This window comes from Spermophilus citellus (genome assembly GCF_964194105.1).
Source record: "Spermophilus citellus genome assembly, chromosome: 12".
In the NCBI taxonomy this organism is placed as follows: domain Eukaryota; kingdom Metazoa; phylum Chordata; class Mammalia; order Rodentia; family Sciuridae; genus Spermophilus; species Spermophilus citellus.
This window is the reverse complement of record NC_138198.1, coordinates 89,882,729-89,905,712: the sequence shown is the minus strand read 5'-3', so window position 1 is coordinate 89,905,712 and position 22,984 is coordinate 89,882,729.

Genomic DNA, 22,984 nt, shown 5'->3' with positions numbered 1-22,984 from the left:
CTTTCTTATTTCTTCTGAATGACTGATTACCATGATGGTAATGATTTATTTCACTTCATACTCTTAGAACAGCACATGAATATGTCTATTCCCTAATCTTCCCTTATTTTACCAGTGAGTAATTTGAGGCTCATTGACATGAAGTGTGGTACTTGGACATGTAGTCCTTGAAGAAACATTAACATCTGATGACACATTAATTTTACCAAGTTGGGGGAACAGTCAATCCACTATGACTCAGGTGACATATTTCAGGGTGCCTCTGGTAGGTTAGCTGTAGTGGAAATTGAGAGAAGGCATGACTGAGCATGTGGTGGTGAAATGAGTTTCACTGACTCCAAGCAGCTAACAGGAAACCAAACCAATAAAGGATGGTTGTTCTAGGATGGCTACAGACTAAAAGGTCTTCATCAAATGAGCACACACACACAAAAAAAGTGCTTTCTTTTTCATCAGAGTAACAGAGTGTCTCCTGGAACTAAAGGACCCCAAAGTGTCTTAATTGACCAGTAGAGCCACAAAAAGCAGCAGCAGTTGCAAACTAGAACACCAAACACTTCTCTGAAATAGCAACTCAATACACAGGATCAGCCCTGGGCAAAGTTGCTCCCTCAGAAGCTTCTCAGCAAAATGACCTTTTGTGGTTGATAATTAGTCTAAAGCAACTAACTAGAGCTGAGCTTTTAAAAAATATTGAATCCTTAATGCGGTGAGTTAGCAATTCAGATGCAGTCTGATATTTCTTTGTTATGGGCCAAATAGAGTTTAAATTAAATATTTCTCATCTATCAATGGCATAAAGACATCTCACTCATTCCAATTATTTTCTTTCAAGGATATTGTATTAATTCAGATTTCTAGGTTTTGATTTTCAAATTCCCCATATTATAAAGAGCATATGAAAGACAGCACAGAATAACCATAGAAGGCTGCATGGGGAAACTGATTGTCCACACAAGAAAGTTCCAGAAGGTTTATCATTTGTGTGAGTGATCTGAATATACAAAGAGCCACTTTTACAGAGAAAGATGATAATGTTAAATTCAAAGCTAATTTCTTTTTTTAATTCATGGTATTTATTATTTTTTTTTGTTTCTTTGACTGATTACAAATATACTGCAAAAGAACACTTTGAAGTTTAAGAAGTTTGTCCCTACATATTATTATTCTTTATGAAAAATGGTAATTACAGAATTATGAGAACCTGAAAGTTCTTCTATGCATAGGGTATCTTCTATTTTCATGTGAATTTACATAATGTATATTAAAATAGTATTACATTTATTTTACATAAACATCATGGGAAATGACTGTCTTTATATGGAGTCTGATATATATTGAGTACAAAATTTAAGCCTTATAATTTTGACTGATGCATGTAGTATTAGTTTACATTTTAAAAACCAAATTATTCTGTATGAATAGTGAATTTTACTACAAGAAAATGTTATTTGTATTAGCAGCATTGCATTTTTTGTTAAATATTGGTTCTTCATGTTTAATTTGTTCCAACTGTAATATAGATGAGTGCTGAGTCACTTATCTATTGATATAGATATATATTTAATATAAATAAGTTAATGATATATATAAAGCTATAGCTACATAGAGATATCTATATCTATATGTCTATATGTAGATGCATACTCTATATATGTGTAATGAATGGACATATGTGATATATACTTCTGTATATACGTGTACATGTGACTTAATCATATATCATAATTTTTAGCTCATCTTTGTCTATGCATTATTTACCCACAGTGGTAGCCCCACATTAGAAGATGGATATGGTCTATGTCTGGTGTAGGCATTATCTTTAAATAATTTTAAAAAATAATAAAACCAATTTAAAACTGATAGTTTTTATTATTGCCCTATATTAGTGATTATAAATAATACTAATAATGTTATTCTTCCTAAAATTATCGTTTGTTGCCCAAATTAATTACTATAGTTACTGTTGGTTAATTAAATATGTATTTATAATATAGATGCATATGTGTATATTTATTTCAAATTAGCACAATTTGTTATTCATATTCTCTGCCTCCTTATTTGCTTTATCCCTTTCTTCTCCATGTTAATTAGATATGAAGCATCAATCATCAATCACCATCAATTTTTCATGATATTCTCCTCTATGAAAAACACATTTAGTAAAAGTTTCACACAAAACATTTGTGTCAGTGGTCTTTTCTACAGAAGGTTTAATACCATGTGGTTGGGATGGCAAGTGGTAGTTTACACGGTTGATCTGCTAAACCTGATCTCTATCTCATGATCCTGAGTTTTTGTCTGTAGCTTCATATTCATAAGCCTTCCTAAAGGTGTGAAGCTTCTTGAAAACCCAACTGCATTTGCTTTAACACACACAGAAGTTAGGTCCTTACTCCTAATTCTACTTTGTCATAGAAAAGCTCACTAATGTATTCTGCTTAACGCCAGGTGAATTATGCACTTTAACTTTCCCCATTTTGAAGCATAGAAAAAAATGAACATGGTTTTGGTATTTGCAGAGTAGAAATGCATTTCCAACTTTCATGAGCTGAACCATTTTTTGAGATAGTCCAAGTGACTACTATCAATTTTAGTTATACATAATATTTGCAATCCACTATACAGCAACTTCAAATACTCCTCATCTTCATAAATGCAGATTTCAGGACACTTTGGCTTTGGATATAAAGCTGGCCTTACAAAAATTATTATTTCTCTAATTTGGTCTTATCTCCTGTAAAAATGGAAGCTCATTTTATAATTTCCATTAAATACAAATGCTAAGGAATCTTGCAAGGGACTCTATATAACTACCTCTGTGCACTGATCTTTTTAAGAGTTTTACAGTCTCTCAGTACAGACAATCCAATAGTGATAACAATAACAAAAACTGATATTACTTAAAGATATTGTGCTAAGTGCCATACAAGTATGCTTTAAATTGATTCTGACCTTCCCAAACTTCTCAGTAAGTTGAACTATCGTCTTTTGACTTGATCAAGTCTCCAAATATTCGGCTATTCACCTCCTTCAGTTTATCCTATCAGCTCTAAAAGGCGTCAATTCTCATTGGGACTATAGCCATCATCTCATGAGGACTTTTCTGCTTCCATCCCTCCTCCCTGCCCACAACCCACTTTCTATATATCAGGCAGTGAACTTTTAAAAATGCCAATTAGATCATGTCACTGACCTGTTTGAACCTTCCAGTGGCTTCCGAGTTGTACTGACATCCGTTTTCCTGCATTGACCTGTACCGCCCACACACTGCCTGCTTGTCTGACCACATCTGTCATTTCTTTGGGTCCCATTATAGCCACCAACCAGGCCTTGTTTTATTTTTCTTGAAGTTCATATTCATTCTCACCTCATGGGCTTGTCATTTCCTGTTTTTTTTTTTTTTTTTCCTTCCATGAAAGCTGTGGTCCACGTGCTTTACACTGGCTCTTTTTTTGTGTGAAATGTTAACCTCTTCAGTTCCATCTGCTCATATGAGTACTTCCTGGAGTATTATCACAAGTTGCTACTTTTATTATATCTCTTCAGAGTCAAAACCACCCATCAGGTGACATCAGGTCTCTTTAGGCATATACCCTGGGGCAATTTGTCATTTGCACTGAGTACCACATTGGGTTCTTGGGCACAGATGTGAGGCTGAAAAAACAAACACATAATCCATTATAGTGGCGGATTTCTCCCAGGGCTTGCTCTGATGTATAAGAGAGAATATCTGTCGCATGCATGATTTATATAGGGAAAATGGTTAAGCAGGAAGCTAGAAAATCATGATAACTCTTAGGAAGGGACTCATATAATATATATTTGAATACACACATTTATCCATGCATAGAAAGACAAAATCACAAGTGAATACTTTGTTCGATTTTTACTGAGTAAACACTTCCATGAACAAGTGCCCATATTACGACAAGTGCATCTGAACAGGCATCCTTATTTCACTTCCATCTACTCTACCCCGAAACCACTCAAGAGAACCATTATTCTGACTTGTAAGAGAACAGATTACTCCCTCGTGGTTTTAAACTTTCTATATACAGAAGAATCATGCTATATATACTCTTTCATACTATCTGCTATACTGACTCATACTGTGTGGAATTTTTTTCTCAGTAGTATATTTTCTAAAATGTGTCCATGTTGCAGTGTGTATTTGCTACTGGGTTTTTTTTTTTTAAGCTGTTCTATGGTATTCCACTAACTGAGTATAACAAATGTATTTCTATGGGTCATTTCCTAGGCTTTTTTCCTATAACAAATAACAATTCTATGAACATTCTTACAAATGCTGTTTGTTGTGTGTACATTTTTTTCCCATTATATAATTAGGAATACAATTGCTTGGTCACTGAGTGTGCATTTGTTCACTTTAAGTTAACACTGCCAAACTGTTTTCTGAAGTGATTGTGCCAAATTATACTCACAACAAAAGTGTAATCCCCTTGCAATATTATTTCTTTTCTCCTTTTTGAGCAAGTACAATGTAGGCATAGAGTATAACATTGGCTTAATTAAAGCCATATTCTCTAAGTGACGTTTATTCTTCTAAATCACCAAATTAAGAACTTTAAAAGAAGCAGAATGTTTCTCCCCTTTCTAAATCATTTCCAGAGGGACTCTGGCTCCAAAGAAAAGTAGAACTCTGAATATAGTAAATTGGTAGAAATCTATCATAGGCAATATAATACATAGGACAAAAACAAAACAAGGCATAGTGCTCAAGACCTATGTTCAACTTTGATTCTTTTATATTCTGGCTCTCAATTGTTTAAATCATTTGATGTCTATTTCCTCAGTTTCTATATTGGTAAATTTTGAATTAAAGAAAAATTTTAAGTAAATAGGTCATTGTAAATCTTCAATCAAGCAATGCCTATAATTCTGTTCACCATTAAGTAGAATAATCTCTATGCCAGCCAAAACATTTAATAAAAAGAATAAAAATCATTGCTATATTTGATGGACTTTGGTATATGCCTCTACAGCATTTCTTGACCCCAGTCATTCTTTTCAAAAACTCCTGAATGACAACTTGGAGATCCCTGTGGTTTTTCTGGAACCAATTGTACACATGATTTTAGGAGTAAAGTTGCAATTCTTAGGTTTGCCCAATTTATGCATGCATTTTCCTGGCCACAGGGATTGTGTTAGCATTGAGCACTCCAATAAGTGTATTCACAGATCTCTTCTAATATTGTAAAAGAGTTATTTCTTTCTCTTAATTTTTATCACAACTTTATTGAGATAAAATTTACATGTCATGTAATTCACCCATTTACAGTATGCAACTTAATGCTTCTAAGTATAGTCAGTATTACAACCATTATCACTACTTAATTTCAGATTGTTTTTTATCATTCCCCCCAAATACCTATATACTTTAGGAGTCTTTGCCTGTTATTGCCACGCCCTACTCTTCCCAAACCTAGATAGTCACAAGTTTTGCCTATTATTGATATTTTATATAAATGGAAGCATAAAACATGTGTCCTTTTGTGACTGGCCATTTTTACTCAGCATAATGTTTTAAAAGTACATTGTAGCTTAGTTTTTGGTGTGAAGAGTCAGTATATATTTTGACAGTCCCTGCTGCGGAGTCTTATAATAGCTCCTGAAATTAGAAGGGGCTGAGGATCCTCTAATTGTCCCCTTTTAATTTTATTACATGACTGTGATATAAGTCAGCTTCTTGTTCTTAGCCCTGTAGACAAAGGAAGTTTTTTTTTTCCTATATCATCGAAAATGTGTATCTTGAGATCCTCATGGCAGAAAATGATGCTGGACTGACTTCTTCACACTCCCTCTTCTTGCATACCTTGGAGATATCTGTAGGTTCAAATTTTTGTAGCTTTACCTTCCGGTTGTCCTATTAACTTTGATTGCTGAGCTTGGTCACAAATCAGTGACATTCAGCATTTTCCTCTACTCTGGCATCTGACTAGAAATAAGCTTGATGATAAGTGATGTTCCTTGCACAACATCTTTATCCTCACTAAAAATGACTCTTCCAATCACAGAATCAACTTTCTTTTTTATTGTTTCAAAGTTTATTGCTTCTTGGTTTGCTGTGTTTCAAGGCAGGCCAGAGTTAAGAAATACTATTTAATACTTCTAATATTTTCTCTCTGAAATCACATTGTCCACCCAATTTTCCTAGTTCTAAATCATTCACTGAGTATATTTTCTTCCCTTTTCTTTCCCAATATCTAAATCCGGGGGAGTCCTGCTATTACAGATTGACAAGGTGAAACCACTATAAGCAATAATGCAAATGGCAGACAAAACCGTGGGGATGTTGCTCCTCTGATGTATAACAGCCTAGTGATGTTTTCCTTTCTCTACAAATTGATTTAATGTTTTCATATTTCTCTGTACACTTTCTGGATTACAAAATGTTAGCTTTATGGTCTTCCAGAATCTTCTACTCCAACATTTTAAACAGTAGCAGTATACATGGTCTATTTTTTGCATCTTTTGAAACTTCAAAAAAAATAGAAACACACACCTGGCAGAGTGTCAGGTTTGCTCAAGTTGTGTTTAATTTGAATGCCTTTCTCAGAAGCAGCATCCAAATACTCCTACACATATCGTCAGAGAGTATTGCTGCTGTAGTTGTTACTCAAGTTTGATTATTTTAATTTCATAATGATGTTAGTTTTATATCACTCTTATTCTGATGCAACGGCCCCCAAAATTTCAGTTTTGTATGAGCCCCACCCACTCACTAAAATAAACAATAACTATAGCACTGATGAGAGCCTGGAAGTGAGACTCCTAGGCAAGATGAACAGAAAAATCGACAAATAATTTTTAATTAAATTGCTTTAGACAATACAACTTAAATAGATCTATTTCTTCTCTGTGGCTCTTGTGTTAGGTTAAGACTCATTCAACAAATTCATTTTTCTATCTTCTTAAGTATTTACTATAGTTAGGGCAAGAGGGACAATAACTGAGCTAAGGAGAGTATTTTGAAGAGTGTTACATGTGCAAGTTGGAGTAGTGCCTATTATGCTAAGTCATTTCAACAGCACTAAAAAAAAAAATAATTAAGCAACAGTAGAAAATCATCAAAAGGGTTTACCACTTCAAAATTAGAGTTGATGGTAAAAGTTCAAGATAAGCTAGGGTGTAGGTCCATGGTAGACTATATCCCTGGCATGCACAGAGCCTTGGGTTCAATCCCCAACATTGCAAACTAACTAAAATTCTTTGCACATAAATTTAAGGTTTTTTTAAAAATCATTTTGTTTTTGCTATTAATTTAGTGACATATAATTCTAGGACAGAACATTTGAATTCCTTGACAAAGATCATACTTGATTAAAAACACAGGCATTGTTTCAGTGGCTCAGGAGGCTGAGTCAGGAGGATTGCAAAGCCAGCCTCAGCAACAGTGAAGCAAGCGTTAAGCAACCAGTGAGACCTGTCTCTAAATCAGATACAAAATAGGGCTGGGGATGTTCCTCAATGGTTAAGTGCCCAAGTTCAATCCCCAGTAAACCCCTCCCTTCCCCCCCAAATACAGGCATTGTCTATATCAATAATAAACACCATGAAGACCAAAACAATAGGCTAAGGATTTAAGATGCTTTTGGATAATTCTTTCAAGATAATGTAGTTTTTGGGCAGGGGGTTTAGTAAAGGGCTTGCTTAGAATGTACACGGTCCTGAGTTCCATCCCCAGAACCAAACATGCAAAATCAATCAATCAAGCAAGCAAGCAAACAAACAAACAAAATAGTGTTTTTTACTTGAAAGTCTCCAGCCAATTACAGAATGGAGGACACACACTTGAAGTCAATTATTACACAAAAATCGTATTTGAGGGGGTTTGGGGGAATAAGACATGGAGAAGGAAACAAGATACATCTAAGAATTTATATTTAAAGAAAACAAAGATGCAATCCTCCTGACTCAGCCTCCTGAGCCACTTGGTACTTCCTTAAATCTACCATATCTATCTTCAACATGTCTTCCCAGCCTGACCATTCTAGCAGGTCCAATTCATGGTCCACTACCTAAAACATCTCATGTGACTTTCTTTAAAAGAAGGAGAAACTTAGCCAATGTACGTTAAAGCTAGTAAGTGAAAAAACAAAATTTGATGCATTTTTTTTTTCCTGGCTGGAGAAATGGAAAGACGATCTGAATGACAAGATGCTAAATAATAAAAATTGTTTTTATTGGCAAGAGGTATAAATCTTATATGAAATGTGGCTGCATCATGATTCCAGATGAAGATGCTATTGTTTTAGTTCTCTGATAAGTCTGCTGGGGACTTTCCACCCCCACAGGTGGATTCTGACAGATGAAAAATTTGTTCATTTCTATTATCTGGTATTCCTTTTGCTTTATGGTTTCTCTGGACATGGTTCTACAAATTTGGTCACCACGGTAAGGAACTGTTACAAAACTGCTGCTCATTTTCATTATTTACTCTAAGACAAGTAAACTAAAGGTTGATTTCCCAAATATCCTTGAGGTTCAGCAAGAATAACTCCCAGGTATGCTTGAGACTCATTCCATCTATTAAGCACATGGTCGGTTCACCTGGAAGTAGTGTGTTAAACAATTTTAATGCATTATTCTATTGAATCCTCAAAGCAACTTCAGAATTGATTTATATTTATATCCTCATTGTATGGATTAGAAAACTGAGATTCAAGGATGGGTAATTTAGCAGATTGGACCATACATTTACTGAAATTCAAACCTAGGTCTATTTTCATCATCTGCTAACCACTTTGTTTTGCTGTTTCCTTCAAGAAAGGAATATGTCTGTTTGATAGTTATTTTTCTTCATTTCTGCTTCTTCCACTACCTTCTTTATCTGGGTCTTTTCCCTACAATTGCTTTCCACAGAAATAACTATAGTGTCTATTACATGGTTCTTCAGCAGCTAAGCCACACAGCCAGCCCACTGATCCCTGCCGTGAAGCTTTGTGGAGCGGTGGAATGGCTACTCAGGGTACTGCACATGGAGCCCACCATGCTGATGCCAGCTCTGAGGTGCCATGGGCCAGTGCCAATGTAAGCAGAGCACACCAACTTGTCACCCCCCAGTGGCCCAACCCAGGCCGATATGGATGCTCACAGCAGAATCCTGTTCCACACAGCACCCTCAAGAAACCAACACAGCTAGTCAGCTCAGAACCCTGACATCTACTCTCTCACGACTTCAACCTTCTGCTTCCTAACCAGCAGAGAAAATGGAAGTGGGGAAGACCTGAACAAAAGTTCAGGTTCAAGAGTTAATCAATAGCCTTAGTATTTTTCCAAAATCTGATTAGCATGAATTTTGGACTAACAGCATTAGTACTTTTCCAAACCATAGTTAGCATAAATTTAGACCAATAATGTTGATCCAAGTGTTATTTATATAAACCCCTAGACTAGCACACTCAGGTAGCAATCCTCATCTGGTTCTCCCTTCACCATGGTCCTCTCTGGCCCAGCAAGTTCTGTTTTTATTCTTCAATAAATCCTACTCCTTTTACTCTTAAGTTTACACTTCAAAATCACAAGAACCCAGAAAGGAATAATTGGCAATGAGCTGCTGGGGTCTGCAGCAATACTAGAGGGCAGAGCCTGCCTCCAATAGCTACAGTATTCTCAGCTATAGAGATCTGCAGCTTATGTAGATCCCACCCATTTTGAAACTCTGGTTTCACCTGGTCAAGCAAAGTTAATTTTATTGTCAATGTATTTTACCTTTGTCATATATTGAAGTGTTTCCTCAAAGTAAAAAGAATTACTACCTGATGATAGTAACTTAATTTATATTCTTACACTAAGAAAATATAAGGTATTGCCTCAGAATATATGACATTAAAAAAACAATAATTTATTGCTTAAACATTTTTATTATGGGACTATAGAACAAGACAGCATGGTGGTTATTTAGAAATAACTTTGTGTTTCCCATTCTTTCATATCTGCAAAAAGCTAGGATCCAAGAACTTAAAACTTAATCAGTCATGATAATGACAACTAGTAACAGAATCAGGTATCGTTTTTTTTTTTTTCCTTTTTAATAACATTTCAATTTTTTCCTCTTTTTTCCACTTGATTCCATTCTTCTGAGCTTGTCCTACATAGATAGATGTAGATATGTCTTAACAATGATATGAACCATCGTGACCTAAGGAATTCTGCTCAACATTGTCATTTAGATCATTTTTTACTGACTCAGCCAGTAAACTTGCTGCATCAAGTTTACAAGGATGAAATAATAGGCTAATTTACATACTTTATTGAAAATTCTTTGAATGGCATAAAAAGTGCACCCTATTTCAATGCCTCAGCATAATTGTAGGTTTGAAATGTGACCAGTCTTAACAATAAAGCTTTACTTCTCTTCTAAATTCTTAGCATGAATTAAAATGCTTTAGTCATTGTTTTGCCTAAGAGCTCTATTTCTAAAAGAAGAATTTACATTTCTAACTCTGAAACAAAAAAAATGACATATAAAATGACAGATAATAAGAGAGAACTTCAGTTTTGACAGTTTTTTTTAAAATCAATGTCTGTTAAGAGAACCTATTTATAGAAATGCTTAATAAACTCAATTTGTTGTTATTTAAAAAAATGTCACATCCTTATTAGATAGCTATTTAGGACAAAAGAAAAAACATTCTCCATGCCCTTTTGGCTGGACCTATATCAATACTTTAAAAGGTTTTGCTGCTTTGAAACACAGGATTGGTTTTCTGACAATGATTTATGTACTAATATCCCCCAGCATATTGCCTCTTTTTCATAATCATAAACCTGTTCAAGTTTGGATCTTGGAGGTAAATATGCCAATATAAAACATGCTGACCCTAAAAGAGGTATTAGGATCACACATAAGCACACTTATAGGTAATAGAAAAAGCTAGAAGTAAAACATGGAAAGAAGAACAACTCTGATTCCATGAAGCCACCTAGTTTTTAGACAATAAGAACATTTTAATTCATATTTTTGGACTAACTGGATGGAATACCTGGGTTTTCTGAGACTATTAATGATTTGATGCCTTAGGCCAAGTAATTTTGCACACTTTAAAACAAAATTTAACAACTTTGGGAAGAGAAGCTGAGACTAGGCAGAGAAAGAAAACAGGGAGACAGAATCAGTCCTTTCTTATACCATGCTAACAAATTAGTCTGATTGAGAAATTGAATGCCCCTTTCCAGAAAGACCTGGAATATAATAGGACCCACCTTTTTTCGAGGACCATTTAGTAATCATATGTAATTCAAGAATGGCCTGTGGGATTCTCATTAACCTCCAGTCTCATCCTACATGATTTATCAATATCTTCCTTCTAACCATATCCAATACTCTGCTCAAGATGGGTTTTGGTAAGTGCAATGCTATTCATCTTCTTATACTCCAGGGGCTGTGTCAGCTTCCTGGTGGCTCTTGTAATTTGTACTCCTAGTATCACTGAATTTCCTCACTCCTGCTTCCCTCCACTGGAAAATGCAAATAGGTGCTTTAGATAAACCATCTTCAAAAACATTTGAGAGCTAAGTCTTTGCAGAAAGAGATTAAGAAAGATCAACCGGCATAAAGTGTCTTTTTCAAGGCACAGAGAATATACTACTTTATTTTTTACAACTATTTGGTTTTCACAAAGGTTTCATTTTAATTACCCTGACCTCAGTGATTTAAGTATTAAAATTACTATAAGTTGTCCAATACTAACTTTATTGGACCACTTATAGTAATTTCATGAGACCTTCCACTCATGTGAAACAGAAATACGAATAAATTTAAAAATGCTTTTACTCCACAAAAGGAAAACCTTCAAAAGGTTTCATAAAAATTTCAAATTCGTGGTAACTTAAAGAGAATTTTATTTCCCTTAAATTCTAAATGAAAATAAAATGAAACTAAATCAATTTATTTTTCATCATACCTTTTTTAGTTTTTTTTTTTTTTTTTTTTTTGTACCAGCAATTGTACCTTGGGTACAAAACCACAACCCCAGCCCTTTTTCTTTTTTCTTTTTTAAAATTTTTTTATTTTGGTTCAGGATCTAGCTAAGTTGCTTAGGGCCTTGTTAAATTGCTAAGGCTGGCTTTGAACTTGTGATTCTCCTGCCTCTGTCTCCTCAATGGCTGAGATTACCAGGCCACCACCTCCATTCTTTTTTAAATCTTAACATCATTTTCTTATTAGCCTAATCCTGAGACACAGGAATATCTTCCTAGATTTTTCTTGGTTACCTTCCACAGTGATTAACGCAACTCATACTGTCTTCAGCATCTAGCAGTCTCCTCCTCTTCATCCTCATTACCCATCCTTATTCTCTTTCCTCCCTCTTCCCGTTTGGAAACTTGTATTATCTTCTTGATTGAAACTTGTACTGATCTTCTTAATTAATCTTAATCTTCCCTCTCTGCTTACTTGTCTCTAATCCATCCTCAAGGTCATCTCAAGAACAATTTTAACAACACAATATCTAGTTCATTAGTTAGAGATTAAAATACACATTTTTGCATAATATATTATTTTTATTATGAAACTTACATAAATGTGTCTCCCCTGATTCTGTACTCCAGTTTCCCTCTCTGAGTTACTCTGTGTTGCCAGACCCTGTCAGCCTCCCTCATCCTTTCCCTCACATTCCTTTCATCTGTCCTGCAGGTTGCTGACTGACACCCAAGTGACTATTCATCCTGTCAGTCTTAGCTCCAGATCCTCTGCTCCGTAAATATATCTTGAATTTTCCCAAGTAACTGCCAACAACCTGCCTAAAGTTCTTCTGGTATCTGGAATGTAACTTAATCATAGCAACAACACATTGTACTGTTAACTTTTGGTGGGCATGACTATCTGCATTCTATAAAGTCTCCAAAGCAGGGACCATTTCCTCCCTACAATCATGAGTAATTAACAAAATCTGAACAAAGTGGACGCATACTGCACATTTTGTGGAATACAGGAATTTGTCAAAAAAAAATCCCCTCAATGAAGCAAGGATAGATAAACACATTATGAGATTTTTTTTGTAATGTGATTAAGAGGGAATAATTCCTTTTATAGCCACATCATGGACTCTAGTTCTTAAAACTACTTGGTTTTTGTGAGAGATAAACTACACAGGATGCTTATGTTGCCACATTATCTGCCAATAGTGATAACCAGAGGGTAATAAGAGAACCATTTCCCACTGGTTGTGAGACCAATATCAGGTGGAATATCTTGTCTATTAGAATGTAGAAATTCTAAATTCAGATATTAATACTTGTTCTGTGACTCCCAAGTTGTAATAGAAATGTACATCTTATTTTTCTAAGGTATTAAGTGAATGATAAGCTACTCATCTTTATTTTTCCTTGTGAAGAACAAGATAGGTATGAAATCTAAAAACAGATTTTGATTGTAGCAGGTGAATAGTGAATACACTGATTAGATAAAATAGGTGGTTTCCAGGGATGCAGAAAGAATTACTTTATACAGAAGTTGAATTTCTTTTCTTTGTTTTTTTTTTAATTATTTTATTGTTGGTTGTTCAAAACATTACATAGTTCTTAATATACCATATTTCACAGATTGATTCAAGTGGGTTATGAACTCCCATTTTTACCCCGTATACAGATTGCTGTGTCACATCAGTTACATTTCCATTGATTTACAAATTGCCTTTCTAGTGACTGATGTATTCTGCTGTCTATCCCATTCTCCACTGTCCCCTCTCCCCTCCCCTCCCCTCCCCTCCCCTTCTCTCTCTCCATCCCCTCTACTATAAATCGTTTCTTCCACTTATATAATTTTTCTCCTACTCCTCCTTTCCTCTTATATGTAATTGTGTATAACCCTGAGGCTCACCTTCCAATTCCATGCAATTTCCCTTAACTCTCACTTTCCCTCCCGCCTATCATCCCTGTTTAATGTTATTCTTCTTCTCCAGCTCTTCGTCTCTACCCTGTCCTTGGTTACTCCCCTTATATCAAAGAAGACATTTGACATTTGTTTTTTAAGGATTGGCTAGCTTCACTTAGCATAATCTGCTCTAATGCCATCCATTTCCCTCCAAATTCTATGATTTTGTCATTTCTTATTGCAGAGTAATACTCCATTGTGTATAAATGCCACATTTTTTAATCCATTCATCTATTTAAGGGCTTCTAGGTTGGTTCCACAATCTTGCTATCGTGAATTGTGCTGCTATGAACATCGATATAGCAGTGTCCCTGAAGCATGCTCTTGTTAGGTCTTTAGGGAATAGACCGAGAAGGGGAATAGCTGGGTCAAATGGTGGTTCCATTCCCAGCTTTCCAAGAAATCTCCATACTGCTTTCCAAATTGGCTGCACCATTTTGCAGTCCCACCAACAATGAACAAGTGTACCCATTTCCCCGCATCCTCGCCAGCACTTGTTGTTGGACTTCTTAATGGCTGCCAATCTTACTGGAGTGAGATGGTATCTTGGGGTGGTTTTGATTTGCATTTCTCTGACTGCTAGCGATGTTGAGCATTTTTTCATGTACTTGTTGATTGATTGTATGTCCTCCTCTGAGAAGTGTCTGTTCAGGTCCTTGGCCCATTTGTTGATTGGGTTATTTGTTATCTTATTTTCTAATTTTTTGAGTTCTTTGTATACTCTGGATATTAGGGCTCTATCTGAAGTGTGTGGGGTAAAGATTTGTTCCCAGGATGTAGGCTCCCTGTTTATCTCTCTTATTGTTTCTTTTGTTGAGAGAAAACTTTTTAGTTTGAGTAAGTCCCATTTGTTGATTCTGGTTGTTAACTCTTGCGCTATGGGTGTCCTATTGAGGAATTTGGGGCCTGACCCCACAGTATGTAGATCATAGCCGACTTTTTCTTCTATCAGACGCCGTGTCTCTGATTTAATATCGAGCTTCTTGATCCATTTTAAGTTAACTTTTGTGCATGGCGAGAGAAAGGGATTCAGTTTCATTTTGATGCAAATGGATTTCCAGTTTTCCCAGCACCATTTGTTGAAGATGCTATCCTTCCTCCATTGCATGCTTTTAGCCCCTTTATCAAATATAAGATAGTTGTAGTTTTGCGGATTAGTTACTGTGTCTTCTATTCTGTACCATTGGTCCACTCGCCTGTTTTGGTACCAGTACCATGCTGTTTTTGTTACTATTGCTCTGTAGTATAGTTTGAAGTCTGGTATCGCTATACCGCCTGATTCACACTTCCTGCTTAGCATTGTTTTTGCTATTCTGGGTCTTTTATTATTCCATATGAATTTCCTGATTGTTTTATCTATTTCTACAAGAAATGCTGTTGGGATTTTGATTGGGATAGCATTGAACTTATAGAGAAGTTTTGGTAATATCGCCATTTTGATGATGTTAGTTCTGCCTATCCATGAGCAGGGTATATTTTTCCATCTTCTGAGGTCTTCTTCTATGTCTCTTTTTAGGGTTCTGTAGTTTTCATTGTATAGGTCTTTCACCTCTTTTGTTAGGTTGATTCCCAGGTATTTTATTTTTTGGGGGGATATTGTGAATGAAGTAGTTGTCCTCATTTCCGTTTCAGAGGATTTGTCGCTGATATACAGGAATGCATTTGATTTATGCGTGTTGATTTTATATCCCGCCACTTTGCTGAATTCGTTTATTAACTCTAATAGTTTCTTTGTATACCCTTTTGGGTCTGTTAGGTATAGAATCATATCATCTGCAAATAGTGATAATTTAAGTTCTTCTTTTCCTATTTTTATGCCTTTAATTTCTTTTGTCTGTCTAATTGCTCTGGCCAGTGTTTCGAGGACTATGTTGAACAGAAGTGGTGAGAGAGGGCATCCCTGTCTTGTACCAGATCTTAGAGGGAATGCCTTCAATTTTTCTCCATTCAGAATGATGCTGGCCTGTGGCTTATCATAGATTGCTTTAACAATGTTGAGGTATGATCCTGTTATCCCTAATTTTTCTAGAGTTTTGAACATAAAGGGATGCTGTACTTTGTCGAATGCCTTTTCTGCATCTATCGAGATGATCATATGGTTCTTATTTTTAAGTCTATTGATGTGGTGAATAACATTTATTGATTTCCGTATATTGAACCAGCCTTGCATCCCAGGGATGAATCCTACTTGATCATGGTGTATAATTTTTTTGATGTTTTTGAATCCGATTCGCCAGAATTTTATTGAGGATTTTTGCATCTAGGTTCATTAGAGATATTGGTCTGTAGTTTTCTTTCTTTGAAGTGTCTTTGTCTGGTTTAGGAATCATGGTTATGTTGGCCTCGTAGAATGTATTTGGAAGTTCTCCCTCTTTTTCTATTTCCTGAAATAACTTGAAAAGTATTGGTGTTAGTTCCTCTTTAAAGGTTTTGTAAAACTCTGCTGTATACCCATCCGGTCCTGGGCTTTTCTTAGTTGGTAGTCTTTTGATGGTTTCTTCTATTTCCTCTATTGTTATTGGTCTGTTTAGGTTGTCTATATCTTCCTGACTCAATCTGGGCAGATCATATGACTTAAGAAATTTATCGATGCCTTCACTATCTTCTATTTTATTGGAGTATAAGGATTCAAAGTAATTTCTGATTATCTTCTGTATTTCTGAAGTGTCTGTTGTGATATTGCCTTTTTCATCCTGTATGCTAGTAATTTGGGTTCTCTCTCTTCTTCTCTTCGTTAGCATGGCTAAGGGTCTGTCAATTTTATTTATTTTTTCAAAGAACCAACTTTTGGTTTTGTCAATTTTTTCAATTGTTTCTTTTGTTTCAATTTCATTAATTTCAGCTCTGATTTTAATTATTTCTTGCCTTCTACTTCTTTTGCTGTTATTTTGCTCTTCTTTTTCTAGGATTTTGAGATGATATATGAGATCGTTTATTTGTTGGTTTTTTCTTTTTTTAAGGAATGCACTCCAAGCAATGAATTTTCCTCTTAAAACTGCTTTCAATGTGTCCCATAGATTCCGATATGTTGTGTCAGTGTTTTCATTTATCTCTAAGAATTTTTTAATTTCCTCCTTGATGTCTTCTATGATCCATTGATCATTCAGTAACCTATTGTTCATTCTCCACGTGATGCATGATTTTTCCTTCCTTCTTTTATCGTTGATTTTCAGTTTCATTCCATTATGATCAGATAGGATGCATGGTATTATTTCTACTCCTTTATATTGTCTAAGAGTTGTCCTGTGACATAATATATGATCTATTTTTGTGAAGGATCCATGTGCTGCTGAGAAAAATGTGTAACTACTTGATGTTGGGTGGTATATTCTATATATGTCAATTAAGTCTAGGTTGCTAATTGTGTTGTTGAGTTCTATAGTTTCCTTATTTAACTTTTGTTTGGAAGATCTGTCCAGTGGTGAGAGAGGTGTGTTGAAGTCTCCCATGATTATTGTATGGTGGTCTATTAGACTCTTGTACTTGAGAAGAGTTTGCTTGATGAACGTAGCTGCACCATTGTTTGGGGCATATATATTTATGATTGTTATGTCTTGTTGGTGTATGGTTCCCTTGAGCAGTATGCAGTGTCCCTCTTTATCCTTTTTGATTAACTTTGGCTTGAAATCTATTTTGTTTGATATGAGTATGGACACTCCTGCTTGTTTCCGCAGTCCATATGAGTGGAATGATTTTTCCCAGCCTTTCACCTTCAGTCTATGTATATCTTTTCCTATCAAATGCGTCTCCTGTAGGCAACATATTGTTGGATCTTGTTTTGTGATCCATTCGACTAGCCTGTGTCTCTTAATTGGTGAGTTTAAGCCATTAACATTTAGGGTTATTATTGAGATTTGGTTTGTTCCTCCAGTCATATTTGTTTATTTATGTTACTAAACCTGATTAGTTTTCCTCTTTGGTTACTTTCCCCCCTTTACTGTCCTACCTCCCACTGATGGTTTTCAATGTTATTTTCAGTTTCCTCTTCCTCTAATGTTTTGCCAAGGATTTTCTGAAGAGATGGTTTTCTAGCTGCGAATTCTTTTAACTTTTGTTTATTGTGAAAGGTTTTAATTTCATCTTCCATCCTGAAGCTTAATTTCGCCAGATACACGATTCTTGGTTGGAGCCCATTTTCTTTCAGTGTTTGAAAAATGTTATTCCAGGATCTTCTAGCTTTCAGAGTCTGTGTTGAGAGATCAGCTGTTATCCTGATTGGTTTGCCCCTAAATGTAATCTGCTTTCTTTCTCTTGTAGCTTTTAAAATTCTCTCCTTATTCTGTATGTTGGGCATCTTCATTATAATGTGTCTAGGTGTGGATCTCTTATGATTTTGCACTTTTGGCGTCCTGTAGGCTTCTAGGATATGGGATTCTGTTTCATTCTTCAAGTCTGGGAAGTTTTCTCGTATTATTTCATTGAATAGATTGTTCATTCCTCTGGTTTGGAGCTCTGTGCCCTCCTGTATCCCAATGACTCTTAAGTTTGGTCTTTTAATGTTATCCCATATCTCTTGGATGTTCTGCTCATGGTTTCTTAGCAGTCTTGCTGAACTGTCTATGTTCTTCTCAAGTTGAAATACTTTGTCTTCATTGTCTGATGTTCTATCTTCTAAGTGATCTATTCTGCTGGTAGTATTGTCAATTGAGGTTTTAAGTTGGTTTATTGCTTCCTGCATTTCTAGGATTTCTATTTGTTTGTTTTTTATTACTTCTAACTCCCTGTGAAATTGATCTTTTACTTCCTGGATTTGTTTCTGTAGTTCCTTGTCAATGTGATCTTTCATTGTCTGATTTTGCTGTCTCATGTCTTCCTTGAGACTCCAGATCATCTGAAGCATGTATATCCTGAACTCTTTATCTGACATTCCATCTGTTGCAGCTATTACCTCTTCTAGAGTTGAGTTGACCTGCATTGCTTGTGGTCCTTTCTTTCCTTGTCTTTTCATGTTGCTTGCGTTTCTTTCTGCTTGGTGAAACTGTTGTGTTTTTGAAATTTTTCCACCTGTTTATTTATGTTGCTCTTGTATATTTGGGATATCTCTCTTGTAGGGCGGGTAGTGGCTGTGATCCTCCTCTAATCAGGGTGATCTATCCACTACGCTGGTTGGTCGTAGGTCTGCCCGCCCTGCGGGCACGGGTGGCTGCTCTACTCTGCCCCCACTCCAATTGCGGTGACGTTCCTACCACGTCCTCGGATCGTTGGTCCTGATCCGGACCTGGGCAGCAGCTCTTCTCCACCCCTACTCCAATTGATGTGACGTGTCTACCACGCTGGTCGGCCTCCAAGCCTGTTCCGCCGGTGGGTCTCAGATCTGCTCACCCTGCGGGCCTGGGCGGCAGTTCTGCTCAACCCCCACTCCCAGTGGGGGTACCTAACTGCCTCTCCAACGGGTATCTGGGCTCCTTCCGGACGCTGGCGGCGGCTCTGTTCAACCCCCACTCCAACCAGTGTGACGTGACTGCCTCGATGCTACTCGTCCACCACACTGGCCGGCTGCCGAGCCTGTCCTGCCAGTGGGACGCAGGACTGCCTACCTTGCAGGGTCAGACGGCAGCTCTTCACGGCCTTCACTCCAAGTGGGTTGACTTGGCTACCCTGCCGTCGGGTCGCTGGTCCTGTTCCAGGCGTGGGTGGCTACTCTCCTCGGCCCCAGCTGCAGTTGGGGTGTCGCGATACCACACCGGCGGGACCCTTAGCCTGCTCTGGGCACAGGAGGCAGCTCCACTCTGCCCTCAAGGCCCCCGCAGCACCCAGCAGGACCCGGACCAAGAAGCAGTCCCTGTAGGATCCCCAACCCTGAGCCAGAGCCGCTTCGGGAGCCAGGAGCCGGTCTCTCCGATCCCCGCCACTTTCTGCTAGGAGCAGGCTCCTCAGGGCTACCGCCGCGGGTTCCCCAATCCCAGGTCAAAGCCGCCCCGGGAGCCCAAGCCTGGCCGCACCAGACTCTCCCTGCTCGGTGCCCAAGCCTGGCCGCACCAAACTCTCCCTGCTCGGTGCACGCTCCTCTGGGAGCAGAGTCTAAGATGCACTTCCCGCGGGCTCCCCAGCTCCGGGCCAAAACTGTTCCAGGAGACAGAGTCCCGCTGCCCCTCGTCGCAAGTTTCACTTGTGGCTGGCCTCAGCTAGCGGTCCCCGCAGGCTCCGCGGCCCTGGGCTCAAGCAGCCACGAGAGCCAGAACCCAGCCTCTCCGATCCCTGCCACACTCTGCTCGGAGCAGGCTCCACAGAGGTACCCCAGCCTCAGGCCCAGGCAGCCCCGGGAGCCCGAGCCTGGCAGCTCCAACCTCTCCCAGCTCAGTGTACGCTCAGACAGGGGCAGGGTCAAAGACGCAGTCGCCGCGGGTTCCCTAGCCCCGGGCCAAAACTGTTCCACTTGTTACTGGCCTCCGCCCGGAGTCCCCGAAGGATCTCCCGCCCTGGGCCAAAGCAACCCGGGGAACTAGAATCTGGCCGCTCAAAGCCCGGCGCCCGCCTTGCCAGGGGTGAGGCCTGAAGAGTATTCTCCTCAGAGTTTCCAATCCCGAGCCTGAGCGATCTGTCTGCGCGACGCAGGCAAATACCAGCCTGGAATCACCTGTTCTGTAGTTGAATGAGCTGAGATCAGTAGAAAACAGGGATGATTGCATCAGCTCTCCATGATGGCGGCTGCAGTCCTCCTCCGTGTTCCGACTGGTGTCGGGAATCGAACTGGGCCGATTCTCTCCTCTATTTCAAAACTGGAATTCAGCACTCAGCGCGGCCAGTGTGCCACTGGCAGGAGCCTGCAGAATCCGCTTCGCTGTAATCCCTCTCTGCTACCTCGCGGCTAATTAACTCAGGCGGGTCCCAGACTCCATCCACGGGGCGGTCCGCCGACCAAGTACTGCTTCCCTCCGTGCGGAGAAATCGCCCGCGACCAAGCCCCTGCAGCTGAATCCCGCGCGCTGGAATTCTGACCTCTAGATTCTGGAGCACCTCAATTTCACTGGGGATTCCCACCAAGGTAGCCTTCAGCCATTTCACCTCGTGTTTCTCCCGCACAGTGGCGCAGCGTACTGGTGTGCTGCACTCCCTTCGCCGCCATCTTCCAAGTCCTCGAATTTCTTTTCTTTGAAACAGCAAATTTTACAAACCTTTTTAAATAGAAAATGACCACGTCAACTTACTTTGACTTAATAACTTCTCACATGATAAATTGCTTCTTTTGGCAGTTGCTATTTCATGGTGATCCCAAGATGCCAAATTTATGAACACTATAGGAGAAATATCATTAAAATAATTTATTCTTGGGTCTTTCCTGATTCAGAATATATTTGGGAAATTTTCTTGTGTTGACCACTTGTGTTAGTCAGCTTTCCTTGCAATAATAAGTGCCTGAGATAATCAGCTAACAAAGATGAAAACTTTATTTTTGTCTCAGTTTTGGAGGTTTCAGTTCATGGACTATTAAGCCCATGGCTTTTGGGCCTGAGGTGAGACAGCATGTCTTGGGAGTGCATGGTAGAGCAATGCCAGTTCCCTTCATAGTGGCCAGGAAGTGAAAGAGAGAGAAAGAAGAAGGCTGCTATCTCAATATGTCCTCCAATGTAATGCTCCAAATGACCTAATTTCCTTCCCTTAGGACCCACCTCCTAAAGGTTCAACCTCCTCTCAATTGCACCACGGACATGAGGACCAACCAGGCCTTTAGGGGAAGATACAAAGTAAAGATACAAACTATAGCAGAACTTGATGAAAAAAACTCACACCAAATTTACTTCTAAAAATCTTAAAGATAGCACAAATGCATAAAGTACTCCTAAAAGTATATGCATATAAATGTAATTGCAGCCAAGAGTAAGTTAACATCACGGGTGTCTGGGAAGTATGAAGAAGATAAAACTTGCTACTAAATTTTTAAGAAAAAATTCAGAGTTCAAGAGAAATGCTGGCATGGGTGAGGTGTAGTGGTGTGTAAAAATAATTCTCCCACACACATCTCATTGGGTTTATGCATTTGGGGCTCCCCCTTCCTTCTCCATGCACCTGCTAGCTGTATCTACACTCACCCTCTGATTCTCTGGTCAGTGTTTTGAGTTGAGAGTTTAGAGCAAATAGATACTTTCCCTCCAATGGCTCTTTTGAGTGATATGTAGCATGTTGATGGCAAAGGAAAAAAAAAAGAGAGAGAGAGAAAGAGAGCCTAGCTGAGATGCTGTTTCCTGTGAAATGGGAGGGAATCTGTGCACAGTTCATCATCTTCCCAGTAATAACACAGAGCAGAGGTGAGACTCTCTTTCTCTACCTTTTGCCTCTTTTCCCTCTTATAGCTTCAAGTCTGGAGGAGTAAAAAGGAGGTGGAGAAGGAGAACAGAGAGGTGCATAGGAACTACCAGTTCTTTCTCCAGACATGTTGTCTGGTGTGGACAGGGAAAGAAGAACTTTAAATTTTAAAGAAGTTTTGGGGTTTTCTTATCAGTTCCCTGAACATAACTATTGTTGGAATTGATACCGCTGTTGACCGGTGACGAGTCCTTGCTTCCCCGATGTTGAAGAATAACACCAAAGAAGCACGCCGAGGCAAGGTCAGAGTAGAAATTAGAAGTTTATTAAAGGACAGCAGAAAAGACTTCTCCTGGAGTAAGAAGGGGACCCAAGAGGTGGAATCCGTGGAAGTGCGGTTGTTTCCCCTTTTTGTAGTTTTGGTGATGGAATGTAGGTGGGAAGGGTTAGGACACAGGTGGGCCAAACGGGCAGGAAGGACTTTTGTGCTAGGAGCCACAAGCAAATATACGATGTATGGCACCTTTGGTTGTAAAGTGATGTGACGCCAGCTAGCCACTGAGATGATTATGTTAAGATTTACATTCTTATGGAAATTGGACTCCCGCTGTTCACCTTGGCCTGCTACCGGACTCATGTTACGGACTCATGTTACCAGACTCTTGGAGAGTTCCCATTGGTTGGGGAAGGATAGTAGGAGGAAATTCCAGGGGAGGTCCGGGGGACCCCGGGTTCCGGGAGACGCGCGGTTCCGGTGGACGCCCGCGTGGGAGGACCGGGTTTGGCTTGCCGGCGGCGGTTTTTTCAAAATAAAGTTTTGTTCCTGCTTGAGTGGTTCGT